Here is a 24,373-nt window from a genome sequence, read left to right on the forward strand (position 1 = left end):
ACCATCATCTCAGCAGTCATAACTACTGAAGACCTGGAGAAGGAAAGTTTTGCTACCAAAGTCTTTGCCCTTGTAGAATGGTTCAGTGTCAGAAATGGAGAAAGTTTTGGCAAGGGAAATGGCACTAAAGAGGGTATATTACCATCTGTCTTGCTGCTGCACCTGAGCACCACCGGGCCTTTCAACCAACCCTGAAGCTGAAGCCTCCTGTATCAATCAGTTGTCTCTCCCTAATGAAATGTAATCGCTTTGAGAGCAAAGACTATCTTGATATATGTCTGTATCCCCAACCCTTAGCACAGTACTTGGTACAGAGTGATGATTTACTTAATGATGGCCAAGTTTGGAGAAGGGATGAGGAAATGCATCTTCCTCCTTCCCTTGTAGAAGTGGGGTTACTGTGGAGGTGGAGCACTGATCTCTAAAGTCTGGCCTGGCTGATGGATTTGTTCATTTTGCTAAGCCATGAGGATCAGCCACTGGTTGGGGGAGAGGGATATATTCAGAAATGAAGTTGATAAAAAAACCCCACAGTAATAGAAAAGCATCAGATGAGGGAATTGGACTAGATAGTTTCTCAGCTGTCCCCTAGGTCTAATATTCTACGTTTTAACACTGTACTTTATGTTCTCACATACCATGTTCCAAGGTCCCTTGGGATTCTAATAGTCTATGTCTGATGCCCTAACCTGCTATGTTCTAAGGTCCATTCCAGTTCCAGTAATCTCTATTCTGAGGCTTATTTTAAATCTCATGTTTTATGATTCACTGAAGAAGATGAGAAGCTCAACTCCAAATGCGAAACTGGACCTTTCATATCGGGGAATCTGATAATGGTTGCCGAGACAAAGTTTAGGAATAAATGAGAATGAAATGAGACCCGAGTTGTGAGGCCTGATCTGCAGGATTATGGTTCTCTGAGAGCTGGAGGGGAAATCAGAAGGTAATGCATTACTCATTAAAAGGAGGGAAAGAAAAAGGACCTTTGAATTATTTCTTAAACTAAAAATTAAGCACCAAAAATAAATAAATAAAAACAAAAATAAATAAAAATTAGACAGAGACTCATCCCTGAAGAAGCCAAATTGCTAAAAGTCAGGGCTTATGGTTTCAAGAAGAGACCACTGTCCTGCTATTAACAGAATGTTTTCTAAATTTAGATGTCCTCTATAGGTTTCCTCCAGGGTAAGATGGGGAGAGGGTAGTTAGACCGGAAGGTTCGGAACTTTCCTATCTTTTCTGATACTCCATGATTTCCTTTTAGGGGCAGACATAGACACCAAAGGAGGAAGGTCTGAGGTCTTAGGCCCTCCTCTTTCACATTCAATTTCCCCTCCAGGCCTTATTTTCTCTATTTTCAGGGTACAGCCTATGATTTCATGTAAGGTACTCATGGATAAGGAAAACCCTCCTAGCACAGGTACACACCTTCTCTGTACCTTACGGTAGAATAGAATTTCTTATAGCATTGGGAATGGCCTACCCAGCATTGGCCAAAAGTCGGCCTTGAACATAGGCCATCCTGGTTGTGAGGATGGGACTCCTTCCACTAGCCTGCCATGTCCATCTTTTAAGTAATGCGTTGGTTTGGGGAGGTGGGGTGGGGCAGCAGGTAGAGTAGACAGAATGGTAGCCCTGGGAAGGAGGAAGACCTAGGCTCAAATCATGCCTAGTGTAACCATGGCAAGCCATTTAACCAGCCTCTGAGTGTTCCCAGGCACTCTCTCAGATGGTTAGTTTCTTATGCCTATCAGTTGATCTGCTTTGGATAGCCAGAGTTTCCAGAGAGTTCTGTACATGGATTGAATTGCAAATCTGGAAACAACAACTCACAACCACCAGTGAGAGAGCTGAATCGGGTGATCTCTAACGTTCCCTTTGGGTCTCATTTCTTATGTTCCAAGAGCTCTTCCAGTTCATTTGAATCTAGATCTGAAAGGGACCTACAGACCATCTGGTTCAGCCACGTTTCATAAAACAGGCAAACTGAGGCCCAGGGGGAAGGTCTTGCCCCGGTCACACATATAGGGAAATAACAGAACACAGAGCCAGTTTTTCTAGACTCTCGTCCTTTTTTCTTTGATATTTGATAATTAAGGTACCTTCTAGCTTTGACATTCTAGGGCCCAGGGCTCTCTGATCTTTGTTTTAATATTTTATGTCTTAGGGTCCCTTCTAGTTCTCACACTCTAGGAGGATAGATTTCCACACCCCGGGCAGAATTTCTTGCTACTTCTCTTTACTCTCAACTGAAAGAAGTGCAGGAATCAGTGTAAGTTAGAATCTTTTGACTCTCTTTGCCCCTGCCCCTTTGCCCTCAGTTCTAGGACAGTTCACCAGACTGGTCTCAGCCTTTTCCCCATTTCCCTTAAATGGCCACAGCACTTCCTGAGGCATTTCCTGGGGATTCTGGGCCCAGGTCAGGGTTAATGGCTCTCAGCAGTGCCTGGGGCCATTGGCTTCTTCCAGCAGTTAGGAATCCCCCTACCCCCCACCCCAAGGCCCCAGCAACTGAAGAATGCTAAAGCTTTGGAGGGATGTACAAGTTCAGGGTGACATCGCCATCTTGTGGCCTCACATGGAATGTATCACTTAGGCTGGTACAGAATCCAGAAAAGGATTTTTAGAGATCTAGTCTAGGCTCTCTTAATTGTGGGTACTGTGAGGAAAGCACTCTACAAATATGAACCTTTATTATTATCTGTGTTATTAACACCAACACTCAATTACTATACAATGAAGAGACTGGATTAACTAGTGTCTTCCACCTTTAAAATTCTCTTTTTCTGTAGTAGCAAATATAACATTTATATGAGTTTGAAAAGCCTTGGTCCCAACACACCTGTGAAGAAGCATGTGGGGGTTTAGAGAAGGCTGTTTTGGTGAGTAGGGCCGCACACCAAATGTCATATAGATTCTATGATACACCTGCAGCTAACAGGACAAAATAGCAGAAAGAAAAGTTCAGGGTTAGCATGACCCAGAAAGAGTAATGGCCTTAAAAGTCAGGAGGTCTGAGTTCAAATCCTGACTCAGTCACTTACTAACTTTGTGACTTCTGGAAAATCACTTTTTCTTCTCTAGGCCTCAAAGGAAGGAGGTTGGCTTAGGTCACTTATAAGACCTCTTCTAGCACTAACAATCTGAGTCTACAAGAAAAAGCATTACCTTTGCAGAAAAAGAGAGGTGAGAAGAATGGTGAAGCTGGGATCAGCCAGCCTGGATCTGAGTCACAGCCAGCTGTGTGACCATGGACAAGTCAGTTTCCCCTCTCCAGGCCTCCATTTTCTTACCTTTCTGGACTATTGGGAGGAAAACAATCTTTAACTGCTAAAGACAGGGATAGTAATCCCTGTACTCCCTGCCCCAGAGTGTTGCTGTGTGGATTAAATGAGATAACGGAAAGAATAATAAAGAGTAATAACAGTAGGAGTCATAAAGCACTTTAAGACTTTCCAAATCCTTTACAGATTTGACTTTATTCATTATTTGTAAAGTTTAAGGTACTAACTATGCCAAGGCTTCTTAATATTTTTTTGGTGAGTCATGGCCCTCTTTGACAGTCTGGTAAAGCCTATAGCGCATGCGACAAATTGCTCTGGATTCTAAAGGAAATATTGTTATCGAAATACTTAAAAAAAACCAGTTCATCCCAGTTATTTCTGTAGGATGCCCATGTGAGCAACAGCACCACCATAATAACCTGTGAAAGCAAGTGGGGATCCATTCTAAAGCAGAGGCTCCTGTCACAGCCAGGCCAGAGCCTCTGACGCTAGGCATGCCCCCCGCATTCCTCCTCCTCTTGACTTAGCCATGGGGCCCCCGAGTTTCAGGGATGCTACACAACCAGCCTTCTTCTTATGCTAGTCACTGTTTTTGGATCTGACCTACAGGACCTCAAAATGCAGGGGTAAGCAGGGACCAGCAAGCAGCAGAACCCCACATTTGTCGGCAAACAAGGTGATCTACTGAAGTTGGAGTGTGAGCAGTAATAAGAGCTAAGATTCCTATGCAGTTCTAAGGGTTATGAAAGGGTCTCACGTTTATTCTCTTACTTGGGTGGTGAAACCCTGAACCAAGGCTCTGGAAAAAAGACCATGGGAAACCAAGTGGCAAATAGAAAAGCGCATGCTTTAAAAAGAAAGGCTGCACTGCCTCTGACTGCGTTTGGTCCAGGCCGAGTGGAGGCATCATGGTGATAACTATACGCTATTTGTAACTTCCACAGCAGCAAGGCTGTTCCTTCCAATCAGTGAAGATCGCAGCTCCTCAACCTTAGCAGCCAAATAGTTATGAGCTGCTATGCCGAAATAACAGCAAAAACCCCAAACAAAACAAACTCACACACATTTCCTGGTGTTCAGGCATTTGGAGTTGAGCTTCCAGACCTTAACCAGGCTGAGCTTCAGCCAACAGATACACAGCCACATTTCAGCCTAATGGGTACGATTGTCTAGAGTTTACACACTATCATCCAAGAGGTGAATAGTATAGTGGAGAGGACGCTAGACTTGTGAGTTTAGTGTCCATTCTCTTTCGATTAAAAGCTGTTTGTCCTTGGACCCGACATTTAATCTTTTTTTGTATGCCTCTGTTTCCCTATTTGTAAAATGGGGAGAAAATGTTTCATAGATGTATAATTGACTTTTTCAACCCCCCATGGGTCACCTGTTAACAAAAGATATCAGGAGTGGGTGTTAGTGGAGGAGGAGTATGGTTAAGTTGGAAAGGATTCCAGAAATCATTTAATCCAACATTCTCATTTTCTAGATAAGGAAACTATATCCTAGAGAGGAGAGGTGACTTGCTTCAAGTTATACCTGGAGTCAGGGAAAGAGTTGGAACCAGGGCCCAGGTCTGCTGCCTTCCCATCTGTCTCTGTATATACCAACTTAAGCACATGTTGTCTCCCCCATCAGCATGTTAGCTCCTTGAAGGCAGGTCTGCCTTTTTTTTCACTGTATCCCCAGAACTCAGCAGGGCATCTGGCATGTAGGGAGCTCTTGCTTGCTTGGTGAGTGACTGATTTAGGTCTAGTACTCTCATGCTTAGAGAAATTATTATTCATCAAGGGCAGGCAAGGGCTCTTTATAATTTCTGAATCCCCAGGGACAGGGACTGTCATCAATAAGGAGATGGCCTTAAATGTTTGCTGATTCATAATGGGAGCTGATATTAAGAATGGCCTCACAGATTAGGACTGGACTGAGACACAGACTTTTACTTGGTCCTTACCAGCCCTGGGATGGAAGGAGGGAGGAAACAAGTGCCTGGGGAAAGCTTAGGGTGGGAGGACAGGCTAACTGTCCATCTACTGGCTACCACGGAGAAGAGACTCTGGACTTATTTGATTTGGCCATAGATGGAAGACTCGGAGCAACTGGGGGGGGGCAGGGGAGAAGATGCAGAGAAACAGACAACAAATCTATGCATATCAGGAAAAAACTTACTCACATTTAGACTTCTCTAGGAGTGGAAGGTGCTCCCTGAGGATGGAGTGGGCAGGTTTTCAGGCCAGTAACTGGGTAACTGCTTCTTAGTGAAGATGTAGAAGAGATTCTTCACTGATTACAGGTTGGCTTAGAGGACCCCTCTGAAGTTCTTTCTGATAGAGTTTCTATTAAGTATATTTCCTCCCCATTTTATAGATAGGAACATAGAGGCTCAGAAAAGCTAAATAGGCAGGACTAGAAGTCAGGCCTTCTCACTCCCAAGTCTCGTGTCTTTTCCACTGTTCACCCTTAGAGCATTTGCAACATCTTCTCTTCAAAGATGTCGCAAACATTTACTGGGTACCTATGCATATTCACTTGTGTGTTGTGAGGAGGTGCAGAGCATCACGGGATCACCAGAGGGCAGATTTAGGCCAGTTGGTGCAATGTTCTCATCTTATAGGTGAGAAAATGGAGACCAAGGGAGGTTAAGTGAATTTCCCAGGTCACAGAGGTAGTAAGTGGCAGGGCTGGAATTTGAGCTCAGGTCTTCTGACTCCATGTTGATGTTTGTATATCATGGTGACAGGATCTTTTATCTTCAACAGATACCCATGTGTGGAAGCGAATAATTACAAAGGAAATAGCCAACATTGTAAATACAAATACTATACTTATAGTAAAGGGAGGCACAGGAATACAGGGTTTAGCGCTAGAAGGGACCTTTGAGATTATCCAATCCCTCCTCCTCCCTGATTCTGCATGTGAAGAAACAGCCTCACAGAGGGAGTGATTTTTCTAAAGTCACAAAGATAGTAAATGGTAGAGTCAGGACTTGAACTCGGCTTCCCTGACTCAAACTCCAGGGCTCTTTTCATAATACTTCACTACCTTCAATGGTAAGGGATTCAGAAAAGATTTCTTATTTGGGCGATCAAAGGCAGTGGGAGGAAGGGGGTAGGAAGGGGAGCTGGGCTGTTTAGGTGAGGAGAATGGGAGAAAAGGAGGAATTAGCAAGTCACAGAGAGGAGGCTAGTTTGAGGGGAGCCAAGTTCTGTCCTGGGGAGTATCAAGGTGACACAAACTGTGGAGTGAGAGGCCCCAGCTGGCAGAAAGCCTAAAGAACCCAGTGGAGGAATTTGCAACTGATCTGTCTGGCTATTAATAGTGAGTCACTAGAGGTCTGAACTCACTCCTCTGGTAGAGAGCCCCGGCTCAAATCCCACCGTTTCCACTTCCCGGTGGCGGGGCCATGGAGAAATAATATCTCATTTCTAGGCCTCCTCCTAATCTGTAAAATGTGGAGATTGGCCCAAAGGATCTCTATGGTCCTTTCTAGCTCTGAATCCTTGGATGTATGAGGGCTCTAAATCTATAATCCTGTGATTTTGTGACTTCAGAACTTTAACGTGGGAGTTCAAATGACTGCATAGAATGACTACCTAGAACATACAATACTGTGCTGCCCAGAACGACTACCTAGAACGTTCAAAGGTCCCTATTTCTGACCCCAACAGGCCCAAGTTCTTTGAGTGCCTAGAAATGACCATAGAGTTCTAGATCATGAAAGGTACAAAAGACCTAGAAGTCATCTAGGCCAACCCTGTCATTTTACAGATGAGGCAGCTAGTAACTTGCTTAAAGTCACACAGTGAGCTGGTGGTAGAGCCAAGCTTTGAGCCGAGGGCTGAAGCAGCATTCTTTACACCATCCCACAAAGAGCTCATGGATGGCTTCGTGGACATTTCCTCTATTTGTCTTCCCCTTTACATGTATCCCTAGATTTGGAGAACAGCTTAAATGTCCCTGGGCTCAGCTGGTTTCAGGAGTGGCCAGGGAGCTGAACACGCAACTCCCATTTCTATAGCACTTTAGGGCTGACAAAGTACTCTCAACTCTGTGAGACAGGGAATTCTAGTTTTACAGATGAGGGACCTGTAGCTTAATGCTATTAAGAGGTTTGCCTAAGGACACACAGCTAGAAAGTATAAGACATTAGGACTGAGACCCAGGTCTCAGGGTTTTAAGTCCAATGCCCCTTTCACTTGACCGTATACTTCCACTCTCCTCTTCTACCCACTAGTTTCTCTTCAACTAACATCCCGAATGAAAATTCAGCACAATCCCCTACTTGTAGTTAGCCCTCCTGATAGATGACACGCTGCCTTCCCTTCCAAGGATTGTCTGTTCCCAAATTCTTTGCTTAAGAGACAAAAGATCTGGTTTTTGAAAGTCATCTTGTTCCCCAGGGGCAAACACTATGCACCTCTGAAAGTGGATCTTGGCCTGGATTTTTATTTACCCAAGAAATGAGGCCCTCGAATAAGGAGACTTACCTAATGTCCATGGAGTAAATCCTTTTTGAATTAAAAATGAAAAAGAATCCAATTAAAGTGAATTAGGTTTTGTCAGTAGAGGTGGAACAGGGTCAGTGCCTGAGCTCCCTCTCCTGGACACAAGTTGCACTGACAAGAGAAACGCTTGCTCAGGCTCGCCTTGGGACAGCATGTTCTGCCTGACCAAACCTCCCGGTTTTTTTCAGTTGTTTCCACACAGATCCTCACCAGAAGACTCCTTGAAATATTGTCTAAATTATTTCCTCATCCCCAAACTTTCGGTGGCTCTAATGCCTCCAGGATAAAACACAAAGTCCTATCTGCCAGTCTTCTCTCCCATTAACTCCTCCTGGTGCTCACTGCTCCTGACAAACTGGTCTAGAAGCTGCTCCCTGATCTCATCCTGCCCCTCCCAGCCTCTGTGCAGTCATAGGGTCATTTCCCATTTCTGGAGCAGGGGAAGGAACACAGGATTTGAAACCTGCCTCTGCTACTTATTATATGTAAGTATAGGCACATAACTGCCCTCTGGCACATATGCTTAAAAATGGTTATTCCTTTCCCTTTCCCTTCATACTATACAACATTATACATTAAGAGTACTGGAAAGAGGGGCAGCTAGATGGCGCAGTGGATAGAGCACCGGCCCTGGAGTCAGGAGTACCTGAGTTCAAATCCGGCCTCAGACACTTAACACTTACTAGCTGTGTGACCCTGGGCAAGTCACTTAACCCCAACTGCCTCACTAAAAAAAAAAAAACAAAAAGAGTACTGGAAAGATACACAATGTTATGTGAGGTCTGGAGGAAGAAAAGTCATTGTGGAGAGGGATGAGCCCAAGTATTGTGGGTTCTCTCATTTTTCAAGATAAATATGAACATACACACTGGAAAAGAGAAGAAGCACAGTGCATTATACCGAGTGCCATCATTAACATATTCATCAATCACAAGGTTTATTGGACTTGAGATCAACTAGTTCAATTCTCTCACATTACCAGTGGGGAAAAGAAAGCCCAGATAGGGTAAGCATCCTGCCCAAAGTCATACAGGTAGTTAGAGACAGAGCAGGGACCTAGAACCCAAGGCTCCGGATGAGCAACTCTTCCACCAAGTACTGACTGAGCACCTGCTATAGTTGGGTCTATAAGAGCTATGATGGACACAGAAGAAAAAAATATTATCTTTGATTTCAAGGAATTTACAGCACCTCATGCACAGTAGGTTGGTGGATTGATTATCATGAAGATAGAACAGAAGGAATAGAAGACCCCGTAGCATTGAGTGCTAAGTTGGGCAGTCCACAGAACGGAAGGCTCAGTGAAGACAGGAGTACACAGGATGGATTTTATGGAAGAGGTGGCATTTCAGCTGGAGTGTCAAGGCTCAGTAGGAGTTGGATCACAGAAGGAGAGGGGAAGATGAGTTGGGCAAAAGTGCAATCCAACCCAAGAAGAATGCTGGCTTCTTGAAGAAAGTGACTGCTTTTTGTTCCCTGATGTTTTAGTGAAATGGAAAGAGAACAGGATTTGGAGATCGAGGACCTGGGTTCCAAGTCTGGCTCTATCAGTAACTACCTCAACAAGCGTTTATTTATGGTACCTACTGTGTGCTAGACACCGTGCTCAACTCTGGGGATACAGAGACAAAAATGAAACAGCCCCGTCCTCAAGGAGCTTACTTTTGGTAAAGAGAAACAACATATCTATGCCAGCAAGCATCTATAAAAGAAGAGAAAGGTGAGTTTGTGGGGTGTGGGGCAGCAGCAGTGAGGGAAGTCAGAAAAGACTTCATATTATATAAGATGCAGAGTTTTGAGGGAAACCAGGGATTCTAAGAGGGAGAGGGAAAGTGATAATGTAATCTGGGCATGAGGCGGGGCAGCTGGTGGTGCAGTAGACAGAAGGCTGGTGCTGGAGTCAGGGAGATTTGAATACAAATATATTAGCTGAGTGACTGGGCAAAGTCATAATCTGCCACGGTTTCTCATCTGCAAAATGGGGATAATAATAGCATCTACCTCCCAGGGTTCTGGTGAAGATAAAATGAGAGCATATTTGTAAAGCACTTTGCAAATGAAGTGTTGTATAAATGCTAGTTATTATTGTTGTTATTTTAATTTTTTGCAGGGCAATGAGGGTTAAGTGACTTGCCCAGGGTCACACAGCTAGTAAGTGTCAAATGTCTGAGGCTGGATTTGAACTCGGGTCCTCCTGAATCCAGGGCTGGTGTTTTATCCACCTCACCACCTAGCTGCCCCCTGTTGTTATTTTTATTATTATGGGAGATGTGTTGTTGTGTAAGAAAAGCCAGGGGGAAATGCTGGTTTGGCTGGATCATAAAGCACAGGAAGTGGAGTAAAATTGGTTCAAGTGTCTTAAGCTTTTAAGGCCTCAGTTTTCTCACCTGTAAAATGAAGAAACTGCACTGGATGACCTCTGGGATCTACTCCAGCTCTAACCCTATGATTCTATATTTCTGTGTCACAGGGAGGAGGCAGGCCTGATCAGAGGAGAGGGCGTGTGCTAGGGAGGAAGTGAGAAACAGGACTGGAGGGAGAAGAGCTGGATTATACACTCTTGAAATGTAGGCAGAGGAGTGAAGACTTGATGCAGTCAGAAACAGGGAGTCAGGGAAGGTTTGGGAACAGGGGAATAATGTGATGAAAACTATGCTTAAGGAAGATGAGTCTGACAGTCAGTATGCAGGATTAGTCATAATACCACCACCTCTATCCCTTTGAACTCAGACATCTGAGGGGCTCCAAGCACTTCACAGGCAATCTTTGAAATCCTATTTCTGTATTAAACCAATTGTGTTGAGGTAATGCTTCCCTCCCTGTCTGGCAGGAGCAGGAGCTGCTACTACAGCTTCACACTGAATCTATTCTCTACTAATAGCCTTTTTGGAAGCCTCATGGTGGCACATGGAGGGGACCTTGGGCTTTTTGAGGCCCTGACAGTGGAAGGTGAGCCCTCACCAAACTGGGAAGGCTTTAAGTATCAGTGCAGGGATGGACTAGCTCTGTCATCTGAGGACAACCTAACTCAAATGTGGATGGGCTCATCCCCAGAGCAGCATGATACCATGGGAGCAATTATTTGGGTTGTAGTAATTCACTATTGCTATCTACTCATGCATGAAGGAGCTGCTATCTGAATCAGTATGGGGAATACCACACCAAGGAGATTAGGTATTCTTCAGAGTAGCAAAGTGACCAGGACTAAAACCAACTCAGTAAATTCAACTCCACATGCATTTAGAACATAATAAGCATTTGATAATATGCTTGCTTTTGCCTACCATTTTTATTTTTTACTTTATTTTTACTTCTTTTAAAGAAACATTCTGTCCCCTCCAATTTCTGCCATTTAAAATGTGCGAGACATAAGACAAAACCATAACTGTTTCTATCATCAAGTAGCTTAGATATAGTGTTGGATATGATGCACACACCCTTAAGAATAATATCCTGAGAGTGTGATTGGGGAAAGTTTGAGTAAGAAAACAACACTTGGTTGGGAAGATCATGGAAAGTTTCAACAAAGAGATGGCACCTGAACTGAGCCTTTGGAGAAGAGAAGGATTGTGGGAAGCAGAAGTAAGGGTGAGGGGAGAACATCCCAGGCAGCTAGGAAGAGCCAGATTGGTTAGAAAATAGAATACACAAAGGAGACTAATATGAAACAAGACTGGAAAGTTAGGTTCCCATTTGACTCAATCCAATAAGTATTTATTAAGCACTTATGTGACAAGACACTGTGCTCACTTACCATTGGGCATAAAATTTTTTTTAAAAAGACAGTCACATCCCCACTAATTTTTTTTTGTTTGGCTCCAGGTGCTAAACTCTGAGTTCCTGACCTTAGTTTTATCCTCAACTTGTCACTCCCTCTTTCTACAGACTCAAATCTTGCACTTTCTATACCTCCATAACATCTTGTACATCTGACCCCTCTTTTCTACTCATATAGTCATCATACATCCCTCACTGCCCCTTGTCTGATGATAGCACTGGCCTCCTCACCTGTCTCTCTGCCTCCAGTGTTTTGCCACCTCTGTCCATCCCCTCCAAAGCAGTTTTCCTTAAACTCAGATTTGACCATTTCACTCCATGACTTAATAAGCTCCAGTGGTTCCCAACTGCTTCTAAGATTAAAATATAAACAACTCTCATGGTATATGAATGTAATGGAATACTATTGTGCTGTAAGAAATGATGAGCAGGTGGATTTCAGAGAAACCTGGAAGGACTTGCATGAACTGATGCTGAGATGAGCAGAACCAGAAGAATATTGTATACAGTATCAACAGCATTATGTGTTGATCAACTGTGACAGACTTGATTCTTCTCAGCAATACAATGGTCCAAGATAGTTCCAAAGGACTCATGATGGAAAATGCTCTCCAAATCCAGAAAAAAAAAGAACTGTGGAATCTGGATGCAGATCGAACCATACTATTTCTATTGGTTTTTGTTTGTTTGTTTTTCTTTTTTGAGGTTTTTCCTTTTTGCTCTGATTCTTCTCTCATAACAGGACTAATGCAGAAATGTTTAATGTGATTGTACATATATAACCTATAGCAGATTACTTGCTGTCTTGGGGAGGGGGGAAGAAGGGGAGGGAGGGAGAAAAATTTGAAATTAGAAATCTTACAAAAACAAATGTTGAAAGCTATCTCTAAATGTAACTGGAAAATAATAAAATATTCATATGAAAAAATAAAATATAAACAACTCTGGCTTTCAAAGACCTTAAGAACCTGGAGCCTAAGAATTTGAAAGCAAAGGAATGCCCATTAATTGGGGAATGGCTCAACAAGCTGTGGTATATGATGGTGATGGAATATTATTATTGTGTTATAAAAAATGAAAAGCAGGATGATTTCAGAAAAGCCTGGAAAGACTTGTATAAACTGATGTATATAGAAGTGAGCAGAACCAAGAGCACTGTGCACAGATATTGCAATATTGTTTGATGAAGAACTGTGAAAGACAACCATTCTCAACAATACAATGATCCAAGACAATCCCAAAGGACTATTGGTAAAGCATACTATCCACTGCCAAAGAAAGAACTGATATTGATGGAACACAGACTGAAAAGCATGATATTTTTTAGTTCCTTTCATTTTTTTTATCTAAGTCATTTTTTATCCAAGTTTTCTTGGATAAAATGACTAATATAGTAATGTTTTACATAATTGCACATGTATACCTCAGATCTGATTGCTTACTGCCTCAGGGAGGAGGGAGGGAGGGAAGGAAGAATAAAATCTAGAACTCAAAACTATAAATAAAAATATTCATTATTTAAAAAAAAGAAAAAATGAACCTGGCCCCATCCTGGCTCATGATACATGACTCTCCTTTCTGCATTTTCAGCCCAGTCTACCTGGCCTTCTCTTGGTTTCTTACCTAAAATGCTCTCTCCATGCCTTTCTACCAACCATCCTCCTTCTTGAGCTCAGCCTCAGAGAACCCCTCTCTTCCTCCTTGGGCTCAAACATCACCTTCTACATGAAGCCTTTCTTGATTTCCCCCAAATGCTAGTGACCTCTGTCCCTAAGTGCCTTATATTTAACTACTCTGCATTTATTCTTTTCATGTTTATTCTGTAATACACTTAGAGACATCCTTGCTGTCTCTCTTCCTTCCCTCCTTTCCTTTGAATTATATACCACGAGGGTAAAAAGTGGTTGATTTTTGTCACTATCCCCAACTTGTGGCATAGTAGAGGGTTAACCGACGCTTGCTTGCTTGATGTTGCATAAAGGTCAATTCAGGCTCAATGTCCACGTTTCTTCTGATGTCTTGTTAGGGCTGCCCTAAAGTGGCATGTCAGGAGTCTGTGGGATTCTTTCCCTGTGGAGATCTTCAGGCAGAAGACAGATGACCACTTGGCAGCCTGTTAGAGTAGGGATCCCCGTCCACTAGATGCGGGTTGGACTAGATGCTGGCCAAGTCTGGAATTTTGCCCTCTGTAGAGTTCTATTTCCTTTCCCCCAGATTTGGTGTTCATTACCTCAGGGGGCAGAGGAAAGCCTGTGAAATGGCAGGCCTGGCTTTTGCAGGCCAGAGTGCATTGGCTCTTATTTGCCGAGGGTGCTTCTTCACCTCTTCCTCTAAATCCCCCCCACCTGCTTCAATGGCCTCCCCTTATCCAAGGACACAGAGAGTACAAGTCTCTGCCTGTGGCAAAGTCAGAGCAACCTGCAGACACATAATCAAAGAAAATCCCCCCAGAGGAGTTAAATGAAAGCTAGGAGATGTTGTGTTTCCTTATGCTGGCAGCCCATTCCTATTCGGGTTACACTCAGATCCTTAGTCATTTCTTTTCAGCCATGGGCAGGGAGGGCAGCATTTATTTTCGTGGATGAATCAGTGTCCTGTAGCTATCATCAGGGAAAATGGCAGCCGGGAAAGGAAGCAGTAATCACAGCTGTCCCCTGACTCTCCCCAGCCTGAGTTTGTACCTTTCTGTGGGTGTCAAAGGTGGATAGCAAACACCTGGGCAGCCTGGTGTACTGGGAGGAACCTTTGTTCATCTTGCAGTTATAAGACGTGGGGTCAAAATTCAGGCTGTGCTGTTTCCTAGTTGTGTCATTATGGATTAAGTCTCTTTCGTTCTCTGAATGAAAGCTAAAATCAGGAGCCTCCTGAACTTGGAAAGGAGAAGGGCAGACAGCTTACCCCAACCCCAATAGAAACTGTGTTTCACTATTTGGAAAGTGAGTTTGTAATCCAAGGATCAGCCTAGCTAAATGAATTATTGGGGGGGCAAGAGTCAGTTGAGCACAGCAACCATATACTAAGGTATGGAAGAGTTCTGATCTCTAATGGAAGGGTAGCACCCATGCAAATGAAATTCCGGATCTTAAAAAAAGCCACTTCCTTTCATTTCACCACCTTTATCTTGGTCAGTAGTCAAGGAGTACCCAGAGCTTAAGTGGTGGGGCTTAGTGACCAAGTTCATATTCCTCTATCCTCTTATGTCTCATGAGGATACCTTTCAATAGGTGGAAAAGAGAAAGAAAACAACTGGAACAACAAAATATCATCACTGGAAGGGACCTCAAAGGCCATGTGGCCCAGGCCCTACTTGGAAAAGGTCTCCCTCTACAACAAAGGGTCTCGACCTTTTCTGTGTTATAGGCCCCTTTGGGGGCAGTCAGATGAAGCCTATGGGCCCCTTCTCAGAATCATGTTTGTCACCTGCATTCACAAAAGAAATGCTAAATTTCAGTTAGAAGTTAGTAAAAATAAAAATGTAGTTTTTTTCCCATTCAAGTTCAGAGACCCCTTGAAATCTCCGTACAGGTTTATTGTGGGGCTGGGGACTCCAGGTTAAGAACCCTAGTTCTACGATGTCCCTGACAAGTGGTTGTCCTGCCTTTGCTTTGCTCCCAGCCCTTCCCGTTCCTCAAAAGCTTTCCTTGGTAGGAAGTTTTTTCCTGACATCACTGGAGACAGCATGGGGCATTGGAAAGACCTGTTCACCATGGATTTATAGGACCTGAATCTGAATCTCAGCTCTGCCACTGTCTCAGACAAATCATTTCACTTCCCTGGTCTTCAGTTTCCTTATCTATAATATGAGCTTGTTGTTCAGTCATCTTTCAGTCGTGTCTGACTCTGTGACCCCATTTGGGGGTTTCTTATCCAAAATAATGGAGTGGTTTGCAAATTCCTTCTCAAGATCATTTTACGGATGAAACCAAAGCAAGCAGGGTGAAGTGACTTGTCCAGGGTCACACAGCTAGTAAGTATCTGAGGCCACATTTGAAGTCAGGAAGAAGAGTCTTCCTGACCCTAGGTCAGGCACCCTATCCACTTTGACACCTAGCTACTAAAATAAGGAAGTGAGCCTAAATACCCTTTTTATTTTATATTCCTATGATTCTAAGTCTAAACGCTTGTCTTTATAATTTCCATCCATTGTTCCTAGTTTTGCCCCCTGGGGCCAAGTAAAACAAGTTGAAATCCCTCTTACCCCTGCCAGTTCTTCAAATGCTTGAAGACAGCTATTACCTCTTCCACCTACATTCCTCCCCCCTCCCCCCAAACCCCTAAAGTCTTCTCTTCACAAGGCATCTTTTTTGAGCAAAAAGAACAGTCTAGTATCTTTACCCACATTCCTTCTCAATTGTCTTTCTAGACTAAACAAGTCTTTTTTTTTTTTTTTTTTACTTCTTGCAAATTCTTCCAAACCTGGGATTTCACTGGGTTCGGGAAGTCTAGGTGAAGAAGATCCCTCTACTAAAGTAGATCAGAAAGTGTTCTGTAGTTCATAATCTTAAGGGTGCTGGTAGGGGCACAGGGAGGTTATGTGACTTGCCTGGGGTTATCCATATGCCAGGATGCTTTGAACTGTGAGTTTTTAAAACCCACCCACATGCCAAAGTGCCCCTCCATCTCTTTGAAACCTGGCCTCTTATTACCTGGATCAGCATAGCTGCCGCTTTCTGAATCTCCCCCACCCCCAACTGGTAGTTTGTTCCCATTTCATTCTACTTCCCACACTGCAGCCAAAATGATTTTCCTTAAGTGCAGATCTGACCATGTCACTCCATGACTTAAGGACAACAATAGCCAACATTTAAGATTTGCAAAGTGCTTTAAATATATTATACCACATGATCAATAAACTCTAGTGGTTTCCTATTGCCTCTAGGATAACATATAAATAAAATACAAAGCTCTTTACACCCTGGCCCGAACCCATCTATCCAGACTCACTGTGAACATTAGTCCTTCTCCTGTACTTTCTAGAGAAACTGGCCTCCTCTCTGTCCCTCATCCACCAGGCACCAGATCCCAACACTGGCTACCCCCCTTCCCCAGAATACACTTTCTCTTCAGCTCTGCCTCCCTGAATTAATCTCTTCCTTCAAGATGCAACTGGGATACCACTTTTTACACAAAGCCTAATCTAATAATCCCCCCAACTTCCATTGCCTTCCCTCCCAAACTACTGTGTAGTTAACCACTTTGTATTTCTTTTCTTTATAGTTATTCTGCATATACTAATACATGTGCTTACTATTAGAATACAAGCTTATTATGAATAGGGGATTTTTCACTCACTGTCTTTGTACCCCTAGTGCCTAGCGCAGGGCCTGGGACATAAAAGCTTGTTGACTGAATCTCCTTCAGTTACATTCTTCTTCCTGAGGTGAGCATGAAAAATTTCCAGGTTAGACATGACATGGTTGTACAAGGTAAGGGTCGTGTTTCTTATTCTGTTTTTAATGCTATTCCTGATGATACCCTGCCTTTTGGACTAATCTCATTAGAGAACAGTCTTCCGTGCTTTCCAGATTCGCCTTCTGTATCATAGCACATCACTCAGTGTGTCATCCTAGAAATACTTTGGAGGGTTTTCCCCTAAATGCACCCCTTGTCACTTGTCTACATTTTCTGTCACTTTTCTCAAAAGTGAAGGCCTTGAGACCTTTTTATACCATCTCCCTCCCCTATCCCCTTAGGTATGCATGAGCTAAGTTTTGTCTGCATACTTAAAGATACAGCCTTTTTCTTGCTGGACATTTACAGAAACATTCAACAAAACAGACCCTGGTGCTGAATTCTAGGTAGATCAATCAATCAAAACCCAAACATTTATGTAATGCTTACTAGGGCCAGGTGCCGTGCTAGGTACTAGGGTTACAACGATAAACATGAAACAGTCCCTCCTCTTAAGAAATTGACATTCTAATGGGGGAGAGAACATGTGCGTGTATAAGTCTATGTAAAATAAGTCCACAATGACTTTTTGGAAGGAAGCCCTAACAGCTGAGGGCTCAGGAAGGGAATCATGTAGGAGGTGGTGTCTGAGCCTGGCTTTGAAAAGATTCTAAAAAGTGGAGGCGAGGAGAGAGGATGTACCTTCAAGGTGTGGGGGCTATCTGGGCAAACACACAGGGAGATGGAAGGCCAAGCTTAGGGAACTACCCATAGGCCACCTTGTCTGGACCACAGAGTGGGGGAAGGAGGGAGGCTAGAAAAGTAGCCAGGTTTGAGGGGATTTAAAAATGCCCAACAGGGATATCTGTATTTTATCCAGTCGTAACAGGAAGGCACTGGAGTTTACTGTTGGTGAGTAAAGAAAGAGGTGTACCTCTCCTCCAGCCATTTATCCAGCCATCCAACAAACACTTGGTAAGCATTTCTCATTTCTAAGGTCCACCATTCTCATCCTTCTGCGATGTCCCACTGTGGCATGGAGGAGACCCTGGGATCTGAAGGTTGGGATAGTGCTGTTCAAGGTCTAGTGGCCCCTTCAAGCTGGAGACCTTTTGCATTGTGGCTTGGACGAGAGAGAGAGAGAGAGAGAGAGAGAGAGAGAGAGAGAGAGAGAGAGAGAGAGAGAGAGAGAGTGTGTGTGTGTGTGTGTGTGTGTGTGTGTGTGTGTGTGTGTGTGATTTGAGGAGCAGCCTCGATAAATGTGATCAGGCTCATTATCCCAGGGGACATGGATTTGGATCCAGGCTCCCTGAGCTCAGATCCTCCTGGGACACTTGCCCTCTGTGTGGGCTCTCTAGGTCACAGGTCCCTCAACCGTAAAATGAAGGGGTTGGAATAGATGACCTTTAAGGTCTCTTCCAGCTCTGATGTTTTTTTGGGTGAAAGGGGGCAATGACTCATGGAATTCTTGACTAAAGGGGGAGGGAGTTAGGAATTGCTTTAGTGGAGGGAGTACCACATAAATGTAATATAAAATCTTTTGAAGAACCAGATACATCATGCACAATGCATTATGTTAAGGATGTTGGGGAGCCAGAAATATGTGACATGAACTCTTGTTATTCAGTGGTTTTAGTGTTGTCTGGATGTTTGCGATTCCTCCATTTGGGGTTTTCTTGGCAAAGGTACTTGAGTGGTTTGTCATTTCCTTCTCCAGCTCATTTTACAGATGAGAAACCTGAGACAAACAGGATTAAGTGACTTGCCCAGGATCACACAGGTAGTAAATATCCCAGGCCGGATTTGAACTCAGGAAGATGAGTCTTCCTCATTCCAGGCCTGGTTCAAAATTCACTACATTTATTGAGTAACCACTACATAAGTACAGCACAGTGCTGAGGACTGGGGACCCAAGGGCAAACAAACAAACAAAACAAAACCTTTCCTTCTCAAAAGGAGCCTACGATCTTATTAGAAGCTTCTAGTACATAACTCCCCAGGTAAGTGGCCATTTATCTCTACCCTTTGTTTCCTGATTTTTATAAGTTCCTTATTTCAAGGTGAAATAGTCCTTCCCCAAATCCCAGGCTAACTTGTTTGGTTTTGTGTGTGTGTGTTTTTTTTTTGAAAATAATCTTTAGTCATCACCTAATATGTCATTTTAAAAATTATTATATTTAAATCATGAGGGAGAAAAATTCTCAATACCAATAAAAAGATAAGGGAAAAAAATCATGTTTAAGAGTAACTTACAAAAACAATAAGAACAACTATCCATCAGGAGTTTAATTTTTCATGAACAGGCTAAATTCATGACAGTGAAAAATTCATGACTGTGACCAGAGTAGTCAAATTCAAAATGTCACCCTAGATTACATCTGCCAAGCCACCAGGGCCATCACCTTTTATTCAACTGGGGTGTTCTAGTCCTTTCAGTTATCTGATATACTGACCTAGGATATCTTTGTGGTGATCTCCAGGACATGAGAAGAACTGTATTGTTCCAGTTTTTAAAAAAAATCCAAGCCTGACCAGAAAGTCTGAAATTATGTCATAAGTGGCCAAAGCAGTTCATGCTTCTAAGGAAAAGACCCAATGTGGTTCATAATTAGGTAAGTCTCAAACAAAAACTAAAAAAGTAGTAAGGTGGTACAGTGGATAGAGCACCAGCCCTGGATTCAGGAGGACCTGATTTCAAATCCAGCCTGAGACACTTGACACTTACTAGCTGTGTGACCCTGGGCAAGTCACTTAACCCTCATTGCCCCCACAAAAAACAAAAAACAAAAACAATTAGGTAAGTCTCAACTAATAAAATCAGAAAATCTCAGAACTGAGAGGTCAGATAGTATGTGGAATGGAAGGGGGACTGGACTTGGGAATCTCCAGGACTATGGTTTGCATTCAAACTCTATTGCTTGTAACACATGTGACAGAGAGCTCTCTGGATCTCAACTTCCTGTGAAGTGAGGGGATGAGATTTTACATATGGTCCCTTTCACCTCTACATACCGTGAGCCTAAGAACACTTTCACTAGGACCTTTACCCACTTCTTCTAGTTCTACCATCTGTAGCCAAGCAGACAAGGCTAATCCTTTTCCCACATGAACTGCTACACACACACACACACACACACACACACACACACACACACACACACACACCCTTCTACTGTATACTTAGATAGATCTATGTCTGTCTATGTATAGATATATACATGTTTCTATATAGAGATATATACATTATATATACATATACACATATATTTATGTATTCATGTGTGATTCTTTTTTTTTCTTTTTTTGGTGAGGCAATCGGGGTTAAGTGACTTGCCCAGGGTCACACAGCTAGTAAGTGTCAAATGTCTGAGGCCAAATTTGAACTCAGGTACTCCTGAGTCCAGGGCCAGTGCTCTATCTACTGCACCACCTAGCTGCCCCTTCATGTGTGATTCTACAAGTCATTTCCCATCTCAGGTAGTCTAGACCAGGGGTCTCATGACCCCTTTTTGCCTGGGAAATTTTCATGTGACCCTGGGTATATAGGTATATAAAATAGGTATACATAATCTTTTACCACTGCCAAATTTTTCATGGCCCCCATGATTCAGTTATACGGTCCCATAAGTTTAAGAAGCTTTGTTCTAGACAACTCTCTAAGATGATAAATTATATTAGCAAGAGAGTCTTAATCTGGGAATCCCCTATGCCAGTGAAATCACAGATCCAGTTCATAACCATATCTATAAGATACATATATTTACACACATATATCTGATATAAATATACGTACATATGTATTAAACCCGCTGTTCTGAGTTTCTTATAGAAATACATGCATATATATACACACACTTTAAAGACTAGCATCTGAGGATTTTTTCTAAGTGCAGTTCAGAAAGAGGGCATTAGATGGTGCTGTGTAACCACAAATTTTGCTTTATAAAATTCCAAATTCCTAAGCACAGAACCTTTCAGAAAGAAGAAACAATTATGCTGGGGATATGAAAATGTACTTTTTATATAATGGGGAATCTGTTCTTTCAATGGGACCATAAAAAGTATGCCTTCACATCCCATAAAAGTCTCCAAAAAGTCCCCACTAGAAAGCTTCAACAGCAACCCAAGCCAAAGCAGAACTTTCAAAGTTGCTTCTCGGAATCTGGCTGCCAAACAGGGCTTTTGTGCACTTCACCTCCATGTCCTGATGTCACAGCCAGCAGGAGCAGCCCCAGGCTAAATAAACAGTAAGCCCCATTTTTCAACACACAAACACATAAAGATGTCAGCTCAAACTGTTTACTAATTAACACTTAAAAAGACACAAATTAGATATGCGTGGCTAAGAGCAATTATAATCAAGACGAATTTCTCTAGTCATCTGGGAACTGAAAAAAATGCCTAATTGCTGGAACCAATGTTTTAAAAACTGAAATCATGCCAGTTAGCAAATATGTTCATTTAAAGAACATTTCATGTGACTACACCCTTGAGAATTGACTACAAACATGAGAACAAGGAAAAATATTTCGGTATAAAATTAAAATTTTAAGCTCCTTTAGATTTACAACTTCTTCATTAAAGATGTCGGCAAACAGCAGCCCATAAAAACCTGTAGCAATTAAGTGGTTAAATGAACTGCCTCCCTTGTCAATTTTAAGGGAGTGATTAATATTAGATGTTCGCTTTACTAATTAGATTCCCCGTAGTCTTTCAGTTTAAAGTCAAGTTAAAATGGAAGTTGGCTTGTTCCATAGAAGGTTCTCCTTGGGAAAGGTAATAGGCTAATGAGGATTTAATGACGTTCATTTATTTATTCATTCAACAAACATTTGTGAAGCTCCTACTATGTGCAGAGCAATGTGTTAAGTGTTGGGGAAGGTACAAAAGTTAGGTCAAATGGTCCCTGCCCTGTAATGTAATTTACAATTTAGTAGGTAGTAGTTGGTAAGTGGTTGGCAAATGACCCATAGTTGGTAGGCAGCCATGATGCATTTGGAAGAACACTACATCAACAATCCGGGGACTTGGTTTTGAATCTTGGCCTTATTTACTGTTTGGCCCTGCATACAATCTCCTGATTTCTTTGGACCTCAGTTTCCTCACCTGTGAAATGAAGGAGTTAAACTAGAGGATGGACAAAGTCTCTTCCAGCTCTGAATCTATGAATCTAATGCTACCTTTATACACGTCTAAGATGGCCTCTATGCAGTGGTATGCTGCTAAATTGGGAACAACTGGCTCACCTTCCAAAAAATGTAGACATTTAACATTTAATGTATCATTAACATTTTCTCTGTTGCTTTCTAAAGTTTAGAAATCAAGAAAACAATAAATACATCAAGATGATTTCTCTAAGATGTAAATGCTCACACTGAAAATTTAACAATTGGCTCTTGGCCAGCTCCAGCACAACCCTGTTATGTCAAATGATGCATCTGGACACTCTCTTTGTGAAACTCTCATCTCTTTGTATTTTCTTGACATGATATTATCTCGGTCCTTCTACCTTCTCTCCAATTGGTCCTTCTGTGTGTTCTCTGTTGATGCCTCACCTTTTTTGGGTCTCCTAACTGGATTTTATGTACTAGGGGGAAGTCTGAGAACAATAATTCCCCGTGCAAAGTGCCACAGACTGCTGAATTCTTTGTAGTGAGATAAAATTATGAAGGGAGTTGGTTGAATTGAATGGGATGCATCAACCATGAAGCAGGAGGCAGGAGTTTAATCCCAGCTCCAACACTTACCAGCTATGGGACCAAGTCACTCCACTTCTCTGTCCCTCAATTACTTTATCTGTAAAATGTAGTTTAATAATTTCTGTACTACTTCCATCATAGCAGTGTTGTAAGGAAATTACTTTCTAAGCCTTAAATACTCTAGACATGAGAGCTGCTGCTTATATATAGCCCTTTTGTTAGATCCACAAATAAAATCCTGCTTAAAAATGGATTTGGGCCATTTGTTTACAGTGTGAAAGCAGTAATTTATTCTGTCTGTTGGATGCACTTTCCTGGAAACAATCTGACAGTGTGGACGGGAAATGAAGGGAGAAAGACAGACCAGCCACTATGGAAGCTTAATGCAAGAGACTGTATATGGTCAGGAATTCCCCCCTCTCCTTTATGGAATGGAGCAAGTTGTTAATGAATTAGATGGGACCATGCCTTTCAGCAGAGGCAGTGACAATAGCAGTGGCAGTGGCTGCTTGTATGTTGCTAAAGGAGGAATGACAAGCAGGCAGTGAACAAAGGTAGGGGAGAAGCACTGGATTATCTAAGTACATTTCTGTCTGGAATGCAGTGCCAGGGAAAATCCCACGCTGCCTGTGATATGGAAGCCATCAGATCCAGGGTAATGGAGCTATTGCTTGCAAGGGAAATAAAGAGACACAGAAATTCAGAATATTTATATGCACATCTATCCATCTTCAGAGAAGACGCTTCATCAAAAGAATAAATTATGGTATATTAATGTAATGGAACACTATGGAAGGCCATAAAAAATGAAGACTATGAAGAATATAAAGAGAGATGGAAAGACTTATATGAAGTGATCCAAAGCGAGGTCAGCAAAATAAAAATATGCACAGGCTATAAGCACATTTTTTAAATGAAGGCAATGAAACTTTCTAGGCACACAGAGAACAGAATTCAAGATAAGAAAGGGGACAAATAGATGGTCATTGTTCTGATTTTGCTGAACTCTATGTGTTGCTTTTATTTTTCTAAGTAAAATCTAAATCATTTTAATTTTAATATTTAGATACTCCATATTTTGTGGTTTGTATTTGTTCAGAGTGATATTAAGTTTAAAAAAGGAATACTAGTTCAAAAAAAGAATTTAGGCTGTATAACTGAACTTTTCATGATTCCAGAGGAGAGAAAATGTGGAGGTAAGTATTAGGATGAGTGTTTTTTCTTGTGGAAAAATCAGTCTTACGTAATTTCCAACCTGCCCCTCCCCTGCCCCACCCCCTCCTCAGAAAAATCCTACTTCTACTCCATAGATATTTAAGGTTTTGTGATATATTCCCCCAAAGATTTCCCATTTCTTCAGAAGGGCATACCCCCCTCTCTCAGCAGTCCACCCATGGCTGAACCACAAAGGCTTAATTGGAAGGTGATCATACATTCACTCTCCCATGACTGGGACTATTCTACCTCAGATGAATTTACTTGTGTTTTGGGAGGACTGAAGGCAGTTAAGTCTCAACCAAGTAGGGTAGGGCACAGAGGGATGTTTATTTAGGTAGCCAAGGTATAGTGAACCTGGACTGGGTCACTCATGAAATAGTAACCACAGACACTCCTTGTTTCCCATGTAGCAGCATTTAAAGTAGGGAAGAGAATGTGATCCAAGACAGTTGAGTATTCTCTTCTGACTTGAGGCCTGCCTTTAGTTCGATCCCACTTTCTA

At 42.4% G+C, this 24,373-nt stretch overlaps 1 protein-coding gene across 4 annotated transcripts in view; it reads right to left on the reverse strand.

Moving 5' to 3' along the window:
* MVB12B (multivesicular body subunit 12B) overlaps nt 1-24,373 on the reverse strand; it is a 329,258-nt gene that overhangs the window by 19,340 nt on the left and 285,545 nt on the right. The gene's annotated exons all lie outside the window — the stretch shown is intronic.

The sequence above is a fragment of the Dromiciops gliroides genome, chromosome 2 (assembly GCF_019393635.1).
Source record: "Dromiciops gliroides isolate mDroGli1 chromosome 2, mDroGli1.pri, whole genome shotgun sequence".
NCBI classification, from domain to species: domain Eukaryota; kingdom Metazoa; phylum Chordata; class Mammalia; order Microbiotheria; family Microbiotheriidae; genus Dromiciops; species Dromiciops gliroides.